The sequence below is a fragment of the Eptesicus fuscus genome, chromosome 10 (genome assembly GCF_027574615.1).
Source record: "Eptesicus fuscus isolate TK198812 chromosome 10, DD_ASM_mEF_20220401, whole genome shotgun sequence".
NCBI classification, from domain to species: Eukaryota; Metazoa; Chordata; class Mammalia; order Chiroptera; family Vespertilionidae; genus Eptesicus; species Eptesicus fuscus.
In genome coordinates, this window is record NC_072482.1 from 29769464 (window position 1) to 29781881 (window position 12418).

Here is a 12418-nt window from a genome sequence, read left to right on the forward strand (position 1 = left end):
TTAACAGAATTTCTGCCTTAATTATTTTATTTTTATGAAAATACTATGCCTCATAGCAAGGCTTTCAATGTAGATACCGTGCACACCTGCACAACTGTCAAGTTATGGAAGAATCGCTCTTCTTGTATTTTTAATCAACTTGCTTTGAAGAAAGTAAGAAATTAGGAGAAGAATCATACAATATAATAGTGCTGATACTGATTAGAATTAAGAACATAATAATAAAATGGTCAAGGTACATTTCATTTTAGTCAAATTGCAAGGTGAAAACATTTATATGTTCTCAAAAACAAATGAACAAAATATGTTTGACCATTTAATTTATAATTTTAAGTGATAATTTATGTCTGTATATGCCATATACAATAATTGATATATCATTAATATATGTTTTATATTTATATATAGCATATACATCTATGCTCACACATATTTTAACACAGAAGTAAATTTTCTATCCCTTCACTATACTTAGTAAAAATATTTGCTTTCAGTTCCTCTCATCTCTGCAATTTCTCACTAAACTAACTTATATCTTTTATTCCCTAGACATTATGTAAGCCAGTTCTTGGAGCAATGATACTTTTACCCTTGTCGATGTCCCTTTCCCCAACCTTCATGCTTAGCTGTCTGGAATCTTTATCATTCACCTCTGCTCTCTCCACAAAGCTCCTTGCTGCTTCTTCCCCTTAATTGAGCTCTGTCACATAGAGCTTCTGTAGCCCCGTGACTTTGCACCACATAAAGCTTCTAGGCTGCTTCCAATGTTTTTGTGAGCCTAGAAAGTATACAAAAAAGTACATTTGTTTAAACATAATAATAGTCAATGTAAGACAGTTTTCTAGATTTTTTTGAGCAGTAGAGATCAGTTTTCTATATTCCAAGTGGTTTTCCTTGCGTATGTTTACTTCCTCATGTTCACATAATTCCATCTTTGCTCTTGTACTTTACTTAGCTTTCAAATAGAAAGAAATAAGTAACAACAACAAAGAAATATCTCTCAGTTAGTATTCAAAATCAGTTTGTTATTCAAGGTAAATTTGATATATTTTTTATTTGGTAGAAAGTATTAATGCTTAAGTTATGAAAGAAAGAATTGAAAAGAGTAATTTAAGATCCCATAGTAATTTAAACAGTTAAATGCAGTTTAAAGGTGGTTATTTAAATAGTTAAAATTGTGAATAAACATATGTTGATAACAAAGGTGTGGGTGCTTTTTTTTCTTTACAGATTTGAAATCAATTTTCCCAGAATCTGTTTATCTTGGCCCTTTTTGGCCTCTATAATATGAGTATGTGTGTTTTTTCCTCAAATTTGACAATTCTATTCAGCCAACAGCTTGATTTGAACATTGTTTTGCCCTGCATTTGAAAATAGTGGACAAGGGAGTTTGTACTCAGGATGCTGCCTCCACATTGCGTGACTGTATTATCACTATTTCCCAGTTACCATTAATCATGTTAACATTACTCATTACTGATTATGTGACAGGTCTCCATGTAAATTATCTAATTTAATCTCTGCACTATTCAGGTGGCTATTATTAATTTACTTAATTCAGAAGAATTAATTTAATATTTATAAAAGTTAAATAACATGCCTGACCTCGACAACTGGAGCCTTAAAGTTTGGGATTTGAACCCAGATCCTGGGACCTTAGATCTTCTGATTTTAATCATTATGCCATGGAGTCACACACATAATGAATATTTTATTAATCAATAATTCAAAATAAAAACGTTCTTTATTCAACATCTATACTATTTTCCTCCCCAGCTTTTTAGTATTGATTTGTTGATCTATTGTAGCAATCCAAGTTGTGTTAGAAGGTAGTATGGACTGGTATGGCATTAAGCAATATTTTCTGAAAATAAATTAACAAAAAAAGCACACATCTGAGTCCTAAATATTTTTTTTGTTAATTATAGTAAGGACTAGATGAGTCTTAAATATTTTTTGTTAATTATATTAAGAACTAGATGAATGTCAATGAGAGTTGTTGCTAATTTTAAAATTATTATTATTGCTTTTTTACTTCCCATCTCAAATTGCATTTTTTGTTGTTGTTTCAAGTAGGGAAGGGCATGTAAAGGTAATCCAGAGTCCAAAAAATCACTCTTTATTGCTCTATTTGAAAGAAACATGACTTTGAAATCATTCAGAGGTGAATTAAACTAATTTCTCTGGTAGATTTTAACTGATTTACAAAACAAAGAGAAATAACATTGAGTTTATACTTTAGGCATTCATGATATACATAAAAATAGTGTAGATTCTGACATTATGCCACATGATCAATGAATAATTTTTTCAATAGGTATTTCTTCTCTGTTCCCTTCTCCCAAATAAAATATACAAAGGCTAAGATTTCTGATCAGTCCAAAATATTTTCTATGTATATATTCATTTGTTGATAAAATTACTAATTCAACATATTTATTAAAAATATCTCCCTGTTGCCCTAGCCAGCTTGGCTCAGTAGATAGAGTGTCGGCCTGAGGACTGAAAGGTTGCAGGCTCAATTCCCATCAAGGGCACATGTCTGGGTTGCGGGCTCGATCCCTGGTCGGGGACATGCAGGAGGCAGCTGATCAATGATTCTCTCTCATCATTGATGTTTCTCTCTCTCTCTCTCCCTTTCCCTTCTTCTCTGAAATCAATAAAAATATGTTTAAATAAATATATATATGCATATATATATATATATACACACACACATATGTATGTTTAAATATATATATCACTGTATATTGAAGCTGTATTCATGGGACATAGGCAGATGAACACTTGATGATAACAAATCTCTGAATGAGATTTTTTTTTAATTGGATAAAGTTGTTATTCAAGTTGTTGATGGAAACATTAAACCGCAAATATAAAACTTCCTCAATGTTTTATTAAAACAAAATTTCAGTAAATTTAATTTTAATAAAAGTCAGGCAACTTTTAGAAAACCCTTTTGAAAAAAAAAATGGAAGATTTAACTTAAGAACTTTTTAAAAAATAATATAAAAATATGGAAACAGGAGGAACCAAGATGGCAGCAAAGTTAAACAACTAAACTGCCACCTTGCACAACAATTTCAAAAATACAACTAAAAAACAAAACGTCTACCACCCAGAACCACAGGAAAGCTGGCTGAGTGGTAGATTTACAACTAAGAAGAGAAGGGAGCGCAAATGCTGGAGAGCTGAGGCACGGAGGCGCGCGCGAAGCGGGCTGGCGGCGGGCGACTGGGCATGCGGCTTTTCTTCAAACTGAAGGGAGACAAACTCCCGATCACTCTGAACTCCAGTTTCTGGAGACACGTGGGGACCCAGACACCTACGGGGAGAAGCTGGACTCCCGGCCATCGGTCGGAGAGTGACAGTGACTTTTCTGCAGAGGTGCGCCCAGCAATCAGGGTTTGCTGCACTGGAGCGCAGGACGCGGAGACTTGGAAACGTGGAAAGGCAGAGACTGCTGACGGCAGCCATCGCCGTTGGCCACGCCCCAGCCTAGTGATGCCCTGAGACCCCCACCCTGCCCTGAGACCCCACCCCGCACATTCTACAAACCCGCCCAGGCTCCACACAGCGCCTTTTACATATAAATGGCCTGTTCTGTGGCAGCTCAACCAAATTAACTGCAGCTCCAGTCAGACTGCTCCAAAACTGCCCAAGCAAAGAGGAGAAAACTGTAGCTCTTGCTGTAGCTCCTGCTGGGAGGCCTCATACCTGCACCCCATTGGAGATACAGACACTAGGGTACTAATGGTTGGTGTGGACGACACCAGATTTCAACCACTCTCATAAGGGACACATTCAAGAGGCAGACTCAGTGAGCACCAAAGCCCTACTGTGTCTCCAGCACAGCAATTCTTCCGTTATAGACACAGCAGGTCCTCACAGCCAATTAGCCTGGTGGTCAATTCCTCCCAGTGTACCAACAGCAATCAAGGCTTTTAACTACACCAAGACTTTCCACTCAGCCCACAAAGGGGTGTACCAAGAGCGACCACCTAGAGTGATTGGGGAAGCTGAGCTACCGGCCCCTATAGGTCACTGACCACACAAAGCCACTCAATCAACATAGGGAGGCAGCCAAAATGCGGAGACACTGAAGTATGTCACGAGTAGGAGAGATGGAGGAAAGCAAACTAATGGATGACACAGTGTTCAGAACCACATTTATAAGGTTACTCAAGAATCTTCTAAAAACCGCTGAGAAACTTGAAGAGACCTTCAAGGACCTTAATGAGAATACCAAAAAAATGGAAAAGGACCAGTCAGAAATTATGCATACACTGTCTGAAATAAAGAATATACAGACACTCAACTGTAGACCACCGTACCCGAAGAGTCAAACCAAAGATCTGGAATATGAGGAAGAAAAAAACACCCAACAAGAGAGGCGGAAAGAAAGAAGAATCCAAAAGTGTGAGGATAGCGTAAGGAGTCTCTGGGATGGCTTTAAGCATACCAATATCCGAATTGTTGGGGTGCCAGAAGAAGAGAGAGAGCAAGATACTGAAAACCTATTTGAAGAAATAATGACAGAAAACTTCCCCCACCTGGTGAAAGAAATAGACTTACAAGTTCAGGAAGTGCACAGAACCCCAAACAAGAGGAATCCAAAGAGGACCACACCAAGACACATCATAATTAACATGCCAAGGCCAAAAGACAAAGAGAGAATCTTACAAGCAGCAAGAGAAAAAACAGTTAGTTACTTACAAGGGAGCACCCATACGACTGTCAGCTGATTTCTCAACAGAAACTTACAGGCCAGACGGGAATGGCAAGAAATATTCAAAGTGATGAATAGCAAGAACCTACAACCAAGACTACTCTACCCAGCAAAGTTATCATTCAGAATTGAAGGGCAGATAAAGAGCTTCACAGATAAGAAAAAGCTAAAGGACTTCATCACCACCAAACCAGTATTATATGAAATGCCGAAAGGTATTCTTTAAAAAGAGGAAAAAGAAGAAAAAGGTAAAGATAAAAATTATGAACAACAAATACATATCTATTAACAAGTGATCCTAAAAATCAAGTGAATTAAACATCTGAGGAACAGAATAAACTGGTGAACATAACAGAATCAGAGGCATAGAATGGGAGTGGATTGATAATTATCAGGGGGAAAGGGGTGTCTATGTGGGGGGTACGGGAAGAGCCTGGACAAAAATCATACACTTATGGATAAGGACAACGGCGGGGAGGTAACAGCAGAGGGGGGGTGGGAACCGGGTGGTGGGGATATATGGGGGGAAAAAAGGAGAAACAATTGTAATAATCTGAACAATAAAGATTTATTTAAAAAATAAATAAATAAAAATATGTAAACAATAAAAACTACAATAGTGAATAAAGTGAACATTTGATATGTAAAAGGCATTTCTAAACTTTAAACCTAGGTCAGAAACCACTCAAAAAAATATTGATTCAAAGTCTAAATGGTAGTCCAACCAAAAAACCACTATAAACAAAATTTAAAGGTAGGAAAAAATTAAAAAATATATAATATATATGTATATATATATGTGTGTGTGTATAATTAATATATACATATGTGCTTACTTAAATGAAAAATATTTGACTGCTAAAATAGAGCACAATATTGGAACAGACAATTATCGAAGGAATCTATGAATCAATAAACATGTAAAGCCTTTAAACATGCTGTTAATATTTACAAAGACTTCATAGCATTACCAGGAAAACAAGGTTCATTATTAAATGAACAAACATACAAATGGAATACATAGGGAAACCTGAAAACACCCTTCCCTTTTCCCCTTATGTCAGTTCACAGAGCATGCTGAGGGGCTCTCTCTTCTTTATCTTCCTCATGTTTCTGTGGCAAAATTAACTCCTTCTCCAGTCTTACTGGATGCATTTCCAGGATGTGGCACTAAACACGGCATTTCCAACAGAAATTAAGGCAGAAATACAAGATTACATATGCAATGAAAAAGGAAACTGTGGGCCCTAAAGGTCAGGACAAATACAACTTGGATGCAAAGGTTTTAATGGTGAAGTTTCTACAGTTCTACTTGAGCCCTTGGCAAATGAACAATTAGCAGTTTACAAGACAGAAAGGAGTTAAAGCTAGATATAGGATATGGGAAATGGGTTAGACTGGGACTGAGAAATGCATTCTCTTATTTTGCCAACTGTTTCTTAAGACTGGACTGAAAAAAGAATAAGAACAGAGAGAGAAAGATCATTCATGTAGGAACAAAGGAAGACAAAGTGAAGAAATAGCTACGGAATTTCCTATCCCTTCACCATACTTAATAAAAGATTTAAAAGGTATTTGTGGGTTGTGAAATTGACAATATTGAGTAAAGGGTAACTTGTTAAATGAAGGAAAATATCAATGACTTATCAACATCTGTATCTTCTGATTCTTGAAGCAGCTGATAAGGTCCTCTTGGGAAGACTTGCTGGGACTAGGAATCTGGGAGGCCTGATCCCTCCTGAATCCCTACACAATCCTAGTTCTGATTCAGAAGTTTTAAAAAGCAAATATGTTGGTAACAGAGAAGTCTGAAAAAAAAAAAAAAACCTTCAAAGAATAAGCAGTATTCACAGCTACCACAGAATAATAAAAATCAAAAGACTGAAAGAGGAGAAAACAGGATTCTGTGAGGAATTTCTAGATTGCTTAGTGAAGGCTGTAGAAAATAAATTGACTTCCATTAACAAGCAAACTTGAAATAAGGTTACATATTTGAAGAGACCAAAAGTGTTTTGTATAAATGATGGTAGAATGATTTGAGAATGGTATCAAATAGAGTCTTCAAGTAGCATTGTTTACCCTGACTGAATGAAGATGTTAATTACAAGTCAAGAAATACCCTGGCCCCAAAACAAATCTCTGGTATGAAAATTCATCTTAATTTTATTTATTAGGGAGAAGAACGGATGTATGCTGAATAAATATTTGACCATGTTTACAACAGATCCAAACAAAAACCCCAATATAAAAACAACTTTTTATTTTGTCATAACTCTGTTTCATGCCTGTAAAGCATACTGGATCATATCTGCAGAATCACCCATAAGTACATCTCTCTGTTACTTCTCTGTGGTTATCATTGCAATTAACACCAAACAAGAAATCAGGCATGGCATGATTTCACCTAGGCATTAATTTGGATATCTCAAAAAATGTAGATTTATTAGTAGCTATATTTCTGTGTTAATTTTTAGGAATAAAATCTTCTAGATTTAAGACCAACATGTTTGGAAATTATTCATAAACATATAATAGTGATCTAAATATAAGCCTAATGTTTTGTAAGACCTGTAGAAGCATGTGGAAGCAACTCTATATAATAATATAAATGTCGTATGAACTACTTAAATTGACCAATTAAATTGTTTTATTGAGCACTTTGGGTAGAAGTTTACAATTTGGTTGCATTCCCTGGCATTGTTTATTGGTAGTTGATAGCAAGACAGATACAATTCTAGGATAACTGCATATCTATACTTCACCTAAAGAACTTTTAAAATTGAGAGTTTAACACTGAATGCGCCTGGGATAAAAGGTAAATTATGAAACTAAGGCCCCCTGGATATACAAAACTTTAGAGAATTTTAGTTAAAACATCAATATTACACATTCATTGATACCAGTTTTATCTAAGATATGAGACATCATGGCATGTGTATTTTAATGGTAATTTGGAAAGGGGACTGAGACTTTTCATTCTTTCCAGAAAGTTGGTGCTAAAATTAACATGACAAGGAAGAAGATCAAAGTGGAAAGTTAGAAGCCAATTTCTGAATATTAAACCTAAAGGACAATGCAATGAAACAAATTTGAGAAAACATTGCAATTTGAACTCGTTCTTGGTTCTATTATATATATCAGGGATATCAAAGCTAGTAAAAAGAGGGGAATTTAGAGGAGCACACTCTCTTCTGAGACTAAAGATCAAAGACATGTTTGGGAATAATAGTAGATTCCCTTACAATTTCAAGGGCAAACAAAGACTTTTCTATCACATAGCTGTAGTAATAAAAGCTCCCACTCTGAAAGGAAGTGTTTCATATAGAAGTTTATTAGGCAGTCCTGCGTGGTGGGGTGTACCTTTGAGGAGGTGTGGGAGGCAGGATTGGGAAGAGCAAAAAGCTGACTACTAATGTGGTTGCATGCAAGTCCTCAGCCAATTGTACAGGGAACCTTGGAGCCAGGTAGCCATTCAGTTCCTGGCCTTTGAATTCCTGCATCACTGGACTTTTGGTTTAGTGCTGGGTGGAGCTGTAACTTTAAGTTAGGTAGATCCCTAAGGCCAAAGCAATAAATTCCCATTGACATTTGAAATTATATTCCATCAGCAGCCCAGCTTCCTATCAGATAGGGGATGAGTGTCTGCCCTGAAGAGGGGATTGGGCAGTACACCTGCAGTATCCTCTGCAGAACATATGTGTGCTGACGGTGATAAATCTTTCAGAGAGAAATGAAGTGGGGCAAGAAGTCTCTTGTGATAGCAACAGTCAGGTTGTGGTGGAACAAGATTTAATTGCAAAATAGTTTTATGACTACATTTACTCTTTGAATGCTAGACATAGCATAATACGTTTTCAAGAAGAGACTACCATAAGGTTACATGGCACAGGATAGTTCCCAGCATACAAGTTGATGCTTATTCTATAATTTTTATCAAAATGCGCAGGAGAATTGGAAATATGACCCAAAGAAATACCCAGGGCACAGCTTTTAAAAATGGGCATGGCATTTTCTTTTTGCTAACAAACTTTCTTTCTTTCTTTCTTTCTTTCTTTCTTTCTTTCTTTCTTTCTTTCTTTCTTTCTTTCTTTCTTTCCTTCCTTCCTTCCTTCCTTGCTTGCTTGCTTCCTTGCTTCCTTCCTTCTTTCTTTCTTTCTTTCTTTCTTTCTTTCTTTCTTTCTTTCCTTCTTCCTTTTTTTTTCTTTTTTTCAAAATATATTTTATTGATTTTTTTACAGAGAGAAAGGGAGAGGGATAGAGAGTTAGAAACATCTATCAGTTGCCTCCTGCACACCTGCTACTGGGTATGTGCCTGCAACCAAGGTACATGCTCATGACTGGAATCAAACCTGGGACTCTTGAGTCCTCAGGCCAACACTCTACCAGTGATGGCGAACCTATGACACGCCTGTCAGCACTGACACGCATAGCCATTTCTGATGACACGCGGCCGCTAAGGTGGCCGCATGCCGAGGATGAAACATTTGCTGCTCCTGAGGATGAAACATTTGCGAAATGTTTTTTCCTCAAAGTGACACACTTCCCGAGTTATGCTCAGTTTTTTTGGTGAAGTTTGACACACCAAGCTCAAAAGGTAGCCCATCACTGCGGCACTGAGCCAAACCGGTTAGGGCTGTACCAACATTTCTGAGCGGTCTGCCTCCTGGTGCCTAACTCAATTCTTGCCTTTTGCTTTCTGGTGAGTTTTCATAAGAATCGTTCTAACAAAGTCTAACAAAGTCTAGCACACTTTTTGGAATTAGGCTTCTTTTGGATCTCAAATCCCCAGTGTGATATTGGGAAGGATCTTAAACCTTTAATCCTCAATTGTTTTCTTTGTAAATAATGACAACGCTCATCACACAGGGTAGTTTTACTGATAAAACAAGCACAGGTATGTCAAGTACTTAGCACTGTACATCACATATACTAAGTATTGAATAAACCATGTATTTGTTTTAATAGTGATGATTAGGTAAGAACAGCTATATTGATCAGACCGTCAAACCTCAGAGGAAAGGTAGGGGAGGGTGGGGGTAAGGGGGAGAGATCAACCAGAGGACTTGTATGTATACATATAAGCCTAACCAGTGGACTCAGACACCAGGGGGGTGAGAGCATGAGTCAGGGGATGGGGGGCAATGGGGGGATAAGGACACATATGTAATACCTTAATCAATAAAGAAAAAACAAAGGAGAAAAAGAAAAAAAAAAGAGCAGCTATATCAGTAGCAATGATTGCCCAGATTCACTGGTAAGCAAGGTCTTCCAGCAGACCTACTTGTTCTACTAACTTTATGTGATAAGTTCACCATTACAGGACTGAATTAAACTGATGAGCATATATGTCTTTAACATTTTGCCGGATGCTAAACTACACAACACTAGCAATTGTCTTTTTTTTTTTTCTAACACACACATTACTATGAGCTCAGTAATCTTATGCATGCATGTGAGCAAATCAGTAATTCAATTATTGAATTTAGTTTTAATCTGAACTTGATGAATTTTACCAAATGTACCACAGGTGATATAAAGTTTTTTAAAAGCAAATATACATATGGAAGATATTAAGGAACACATTTTAAATATGAGCAAGACAGGTGATGCATGCCTGTTACCATGACAACCCTGTAAGAAGACTTTATTTCAGTGCTTAGCACCACACCAAGGAAAAGTTTCTTGCTAAGTCAATGCTTCTCTGATAGAGGCACCCACAGAGCCTATCATTTGAATTTAAGGAATGAGAAAAAATTTGATTTTGCTTTCTCGAGTGAAATTCTTACCTTATTACCTGAAGAGAAATAAAGTGGTTCTTATGAATAATTTATTTTGAACAAGTCATTGCAATATAAATGGGATCATCTTTGGGAAATGAAGGGAACCTGGGCAATAATCTGTTGAAGTGAAAAAGAACAAATGTAAGTAGGCCCTTTTTCTCTAGTCATTTAGAGTCAAGGGAAATAATCATTGCCTCTAAAAGGAAACTTTACATTTTATTTAATGTATTTATTTATTTATTAAGGAATTACATATGTGTCCTTATCCCCCTATTGCCCCCCCCCCCCCCCACTCATGCCCTCACCTCCCTCATGTCTGTGTCCATTGGTTAGGCTTGTATGCATGCATACTAGTCCTTTGGTTGATCTCTCCCCCTTACCCTCAGCCTCCCTTACCTTCCCTCTGAGGTTTGATGGTCTGATTGATGATTCTCTGGCTCTGGATCTGTTTTTGTTCATCAGATTATGTTGTTAATTATATTCCACAAATAAGTGATATTTATCTTTCTCTGACTGGCTTATTTCACTTAGCATAATGCTCTCCATTTCCATCCATGCTGTTGCAAATGGTAAGAATTCCTTCTTTTTTTACCACAGCATAGTATTCCATTGTGTAGATGCACCACCGTTTTGAATCCACTCATCTACTGATGGGCATTTAGGCTGTTTCCAAATCTTAGCTATTGGTGAATTGTGCTGCTATGAAATAGGGGTGCATATATCCTTTATGACTGGTGTTTCTAGTTTCTTGGGATATATTCCTAGAAGTGGGATCACTGGGTCAAATTTTCCCAACACCATTTATTGAAGAGACTATCTTAACTCCATTGTATGTTCATGCCTCCTTTGTCAAATATTAATTGAGCATAGTGGTTTGGGTTGATTTCTGGGTTCTCTATTCTATTCCATTGGTCTATATGTCAGTTCTTGTGCCAGTGCCAGGCTGTTTTGAGAACTGTGGTTTTGTAATACAGCTGGTATTGAGATCCCACCTACTTTGTTCTTCTTTCTCAGGATTGCTGCAGCTATTTAGGGTCTTTTTTTATTCCAGATGAATAAAATAATTTTTAATCATCCAAATCAATAAAAGTTTCAGTAAATTCTATTGAACAAAATAATTGTACGAATGCAACATACTTATTATAAAACATTTTGCCTAATAAGAGAAACCAGAGCAAAATAAAATAGATCTTATTTAGAGAGCAAAACATTAAAAAGTTTATACCTACATGTTTTTTTTAATGCAGCACAGTTATAATTTAATTTTACAATAATGACAAAATCTCTTACTTTTTCAACTTGAAAGACATCAAAGAGCATAATTTACATATGTATCTAGGTGATGTTTAATGACTAGTTTCAGTAATTGAGTAAAATAAATAATAAATAATAAATAAATAAATAAATAATCTAGACTATAAATAATCTACAGACCAACTATTGCTCTATTTGTCTTCAGTAATCCACTTCATTTTTGTTTCTATGAGCTTTTCCCAACACTAAATTAAAGCCACTTCATGGTGGTAACCATCTGGATAGCAGCTTTATAGCTATTTCATTTTCCCAGTTCAGTTTTCTACTCTTACCATCACCTCTATCAGTTTGACTGTAATCTCTGCTAAAATTTTTGTTCTATTTTTTTTTTCATTTTGGGCATCAACAATGGAATAGATTAATAAGTACAAAGATTATGCTCTCTCTTTTTAATCCTCCACAATACCTAGTTTTTCCCCATCAAATAAGACCCTGAATTTCTTTTTTTTTAAATATTTTTTTATTGATTGATTTCAGAAAAAAAGAAGGGAGAGGGAAAGAGGGATTAAAACATTAGTGATGAGAGAGAATCATTGATTGACTGCCTCCTGGACACCCACTACTGGGATCAAGCCCACAAACTGGGCATGTGCCC

The 12418-nt window shown here is 36.3% G+C and overlaps 1 non-coding gene across 1 annotated transcript; it reads right to left on the minus strand.

The window, feature by feature from the left end:
* Positions 1 to 3808: 3808 nt before the first annotated feature.
* Positions 3809 to 3905, minus strand: MIR9228-2 (microRNA mir-9228-2). Its single transcript, NR_128934.2, has one exon. It is a non-coding gene; the product is annotated as a microRNA mir-9228-2 (primary transcript).
* Between the last annotated feature and the right edge of the window lie 8513 nt (positions 3906 to 12418).